Raw genomic sequence first — 5,687 nt, forward strand, 5'->3', positions numbered from 1 at the left:
CTGTGTAAACAGTAAGTGTAAATCATAAAAAACATGGAGAAAGCAGTTGAAGCAAAGCTCAAATTTCACTATTACTGAAATGAAATTATTTGTTGACTGAAAAAACCTATAAGATCATTGAATAAAGCAGACCGGATTGTAAAATGGTGCTCAAAATATCTACTGCAATTCTGTATCTAGCAAACAAAGAAATGAAAAAGCAAAGAAAATGGGTCTTCTCATTTCATATCACTCCTGCTCAACCCAGGAATTGCTTATCAAAAGGTAGATTTCTGAAAGTTACGAGCTTTTAAGTTCTCTGTAGCTGCTCTGAAAACTGATTCAGAACAGCTACAGTTGTACAAGCCACAAATTATCTAATTAACACATTTACTACTTTGCAGTAGTTCAGCAACAGGCTGAATTTTAAATATAATTTCTACCTTGACCAAATGTCTGCAATTTCTATCTATGCATATTCCACACAGCTCATTTCCTCCACAAGTCAACCGCCACAGTAGAACAGAAAAATGAGAAGTCACACGTGAAGCATGACTAAGCATGGCAGCCCATTGTTCTTTTCAGACAGACTTGATTACAAGTGTTACCTTAGCCTACCATTTCCCCCTCACGTAATAAAGGAAAGAAAACAAGCATGCATTACTTAACATATAAAGTTAAAAGTCTGGACAGTCATTAAATTAGTCTTTATCACTACCTTTGGCAACAAAGGCATACACCCTAGTATATATAATCTCCATACAAAAATGCAATGACTTTAAAGCCATTTATTGTTAACAAAAAGCTATGACTCATGTGATTGTACTTAACCGCAAAAATTATGAAAATAAGCAGATATTATAGCACTGTTAACCATTAATTTCACAGAAAAACAATGGTCAAGAGTAGTAATTGATAGAGTCCATGCAAATGTCACAGATTCACATTCATGATGACTCAGAAATATTGACTGAAAATTAAATAAGCATAAATAACTACTTCAAAGTTGCTTTAATTCCTGCAAGTCTTTCCAAGCTATATTACCTTTAGTTGTTATTGAAAAAACAAAAGCTATTTTAACTCTGCATCACACAAACGTAATTGTTTTCAAGTAAAAAAAAAAAAAGCCATATTATAATTTAGTGTGGCCTATTCCTTCACACATTAGATCTGAGCCTCAATTTAACTATTACAGGCATTTAAGTCTTGCCTTGTCATATTATGCTTACAAACCACCCTTGGCATGATTTCACCAGTGCATAACATAGTATTGCTTACTGTAATTAGCTGGCATGCCAAATTCTTAAAGGTAACTATTAATAGAAGTCGAAATACCAGGTCACCCAACCTCTCTTCTCCTGAAACACTCAGCTTTAAATTAGACTTCTCATACTGGAGATTCAGTACATTTCCCTCAGCATTCTGAAAATGGAGTATATTTTACAAATCTGTGTCTCAGAACTCTTGCTAAAAGTGCTTCTCAACAAAGCTCACAGTACTCAATTCCACAGGGATACTAAAGACCTGATACTCAATCTTGAAAATAACTCATTGCCAAAACTCAGTTCTTGAGCCTCTCTATTTTCCCCAGATACTATTTACCAGTAGTCAGATAACAGATTTGATGTATCTAGTATCAGACTGGTGTCAAAAAAGTTTACAGCCAACTAACTTCTTAATTTCTGTACCTTGTTTTGCTTCTTTACTATTACATATATACCTTAAATTGAAAACCACTTCTTAATCCCTCCTGAATATTCAACAGTTGAAAGTTTTAATTTTTAATTTCAAAAAACTTCAGCTGTTTCTGTGCAGTAATAAACTAATTCCCACTCACTAAGAACACTCTGGAAAAATTAATCCGCATGACTATATGATCAGATGATCAGACAGCATTTTGAACAAACAACAACCTTTAGAAATAAATTTTAAAACATGCGCTCTGATACATTCAGGGCGAAATATGTCCCTGAATTGTAACAGTCTCCTTTTCAGTGGAAGCTTTCCACATGCATTCTCTGCCCACAGATGAATCATAGAATTTTAACCAAAATTCATGTGACCATTTTTGGATATACCCAAGATAGCAACAGAAGCGGGAAAGAAAAAGGCTTTCCTATAGTATTCAGAAATGTTTCTTTTTAAAAAGACAACCACAGCCCAAAGCTTAAAACTCTATGGGTAATGTATTAAACATCCACTGACAAAATGAATTAATTCAAAAAATGCAATTTTTTTGCCATCTTTTCCCCCCCTCATCCTAAAGCCTCCATGTAAGATGCAGAAAGGCAGGAATAGTACTGTCAATAAGACTACTGATTACTGAATACTTTTCTTGCCTGATGACCTTAAAATTTCAGTATTTAAATAAACCTTTTTTCACACACATTCCTTTGATGATGTTAAGACACACCAAAAGTAGAAAAGGTTTTGCTGGGACTGTCAAAATGAAAAATATCCTTTAAACATGGTACAGTGCAAAGGATAACTTGGTTTCACACTTTGAACAGCAGTAATGAAATTGTTATCATCTCAGTCTTACAAGGCTGTACTAGCCAAAGTCCTTAGTTACTCATTATAAAGATATCTCTGCTTAGAGTATCTTTGGCCAATGACAGAATCCGTTTACCAATATTTTCTGTAAGCTTCTCTTCAGAAAGAAACTCAGCAGTTGTCTCTGTGAGCCTTGTAGAATCCTACAGCCCTCCTTGCTCAATCTGACCATTAGCATACACACAAACCTATACAGGAATAGTATCAGCTGAAACTATGAAGAAATATTTATACAACATATTTCTAGGTGCAATAAGGGTTAAACAATTGTAGCCCAAAAGGTTTTTTCAAGCAGACCAAGTATGAAACTTTCTCATATGAATGCAAATGCCTTTACTAGAATGTGTAGCATTTACTCTCCAGGTGTACTCCAAACAATAGGAAGTACACAGTCAATCTGGTATTTTCCACATCTAGAAATAGATGGTGTGAATGGCTTTCTAAAGCTGTAGCAGAGCACAGGAGACGCCTACTCTCAAGTTTCTGTGGTGTTGTGCAAATTGCACACAAACCATGTAAGAAAAGCTTCACCTTTTTCCTCTGAAGGTTAAAAAGTAGAAGAGCAAGGCACAGCAATTATTCAGAAGGGAAAGGAATTGCAATTAAATATCAAGTGATTTTTGGACAGGAAAAAAATATATTAATGGGGCCAAAGAACTCTGTGACAGGAGAAAAAGAGCGCTGCCTCCTCCAGGAGTTAAATGGGGAGAGGAAAAAAATGAAAAAAGAAAAAAGCAGCTTCAGGTTTACTGCACAGAATCTGAAGTAAGGACACCATGATACTACTTTACTCCAAGCACCTGGAAGAAGCCAGAACTGGCTCTGTACACTATAATGTTAAAAAATGCTAGCATTTCAGCTTCATTTTTTTTCCTCAGTCTACTCATGAGTTTATTTAAACAGAATCTCATAGCTGCCACTGTGTCCAGTCAACACAGTGCTATTCAACTAAACTTACTTTGCTAAAACCACGAGGTGAGTTGTACCCTACTTATACAGGAACTGAATAAAGCCACATGCAAGAAAGCAAGCAATTAATACCTGTCCTCAGAAAAGGTAGAGCGAAAAACATTTCCGATCCTGACCGATGAGTGTTACGCATCACCTGCCATACAATGAGCTCAGTAATTCTGTATTAAAGTAACCCTACAGCTTTTAATTAGACATCTGTAGTGTGTTCTTAATGCTACAGACCAGTTGCTCTAAGCTTTCTGAACCACCCGCAATGGAAATCTAGACCCTGGCATAGAGAGCCCTGGAGTAAATCTACTGGTAATAGGCTTACTCTTTTCCCCTCACAGACCTCAGTATTAGCATTGCAGCATACAAAGCCACGAGATGAAAATGACCAGGCAGTAATCACTAATTTTTGTTGCTTCTTTAAATTTCTGGGGTTATTTTGAGCATTTTTCAGGTGAAGGTAGGAAAACACTGGGACATGCTAACACTGGCCTCTCTGAACTTGAGAGCAAATGGAGGATGAGGATGAGGCTGGCCTAAACTTTGGCACTCATATAAACTTATTTGCACTACAGTTAATGATTCAGTTTGTGCATTTTCTTTTGGGGAAAGGTAGGGGTGTTTTTTCAACTCCACATGGAAATAATGGAAACTAAGCATTACAAAAATAACTTTTAAAGTCTTAACAATACAAAATAACAACTTTAAAACTATTTTACTCCTTTGATTATCAAAGTATTTGCTCTTACACTGCCTTTATTCTGTGCCTGTGTAAACCAAGCTTGTTTATATTCACCAAAAAATGTCAGTTACTTAAGTTTTACATAAAATTAATAAAAAGTTTGCTTTTAACAAGCCCTACACTACAAAGCATGGTCAAGTTAACAGTGAGTATCTACCTGTTCACTATCTTCTGCTGAGGCATTTTTTGCATGCCTTCAATGATGACTTGCAAGAGCTTATGCTTTGGTTTTCATACTGGAGTTTAAAGAAAATAGAACAAGCAAAATCTAAATTATTTCTAGGATTAGTCTTTGCTTTCAAGAAGGCATAACAGATCTACTAAATCTTGAAGGATTTGGTGTTCAAGACTGAGAAAACTCTGTATCTTAAATGTGCCTTCCCCAAAATGGAGAAGCTACACTGCAAAGACTATGAATCACAATGTTTCCTCTTCTTCCTGCTCAATCTCTTCCAACTTCGAGAAACAACTTCAGGAGTTCAATGTTCAAAGACAGATTGGTGGCTTTTGCAGACTTCTTTTTGTTTGGGATGTTCTAGTCTTAACTTCTCATTAAAAAAAATCCCAAACATAATACTGCCACAGACTCAAATGAAGATACAAAGCCATTGTTTCTCTTTTCCTGATCATTAGGGAAACAATTCAGATTTTATAGAGCAAGATATAATTATACGACAGAGTTATAACAGGCAGGGGACATCTGCTACACTTTCATTCCTATAATCCATTTGGACATAAATAGGATTACAAACATCCTAACAATATAAAAGCTATAGAAGCAATCCTTTCAAGCCCCAAAACTGTGACAACTGGAAGCTTTAAAAGGACAGTTGAAAATTTCTGCATTCTACTAATTTTCTCCTAAGGGGACACATACTGTCAAAGATGGAAGGTTTGCACATCACATAGTGGGGATTTAAAAACGCTAAATTACAGGAATGATCTGTTTTTAAGGGGCTGCTAAGACACAGATTTCCTTATTAAAGGAGATGATCCTTACTGTAACAACTAAATCAGACATATTCCTACAGAGGCAAGCTCACCACATGATTGATGTTAACACATTCTTTCGAAAAAAGCACGGTAAAAAGCCTTACTTAAGTGTGAATCATCACAGCATTTATGGAGCTTAGAATGCTGCTTCCAGTAGTCTTTACTTGCCTGGACTACAACTCCGAGCTTGAAATTCTAAGCCATATGAAGGTTTCCACTACTGGTTCCTAACCCTGCAAGCATTCCCTGAATAACAACCATTAAAACAAACGCTCCCATGTATTTTTTGTTTCCAATAAAAGGCTTCTAAAAGGAAGCGAGCCTTTCCCTCATCACCCAGGACTAGTAACATGTAATTTCCGTGCGTGCGCGCCGCTCCTCCAGCTTTTCAAAGCAACCGAGTTGCGACACGCGACAGCTCCGGAGCAGTCGGGACCCCCTTCCAGCCCCCTGGGCGGCT

The sequence above is a fragment of the Acanthisitta chloris genome, unplaced genomic scaffold (genome assembly GCF_000695815.1).
Source record: "Acanthisitta chloris isolate BGI_N310 unplaced genomic scaffold, ASM69581v1 scaffold11452, whole genome shotgun sequence".
Taxonomy (NCBI): domain Eukaryota; kingdom Metazoa; phylum Chordata; class Aves; order Passeriformes; family Acanthisittidae; genus Acanthisitta; species Acanthisitta chloris.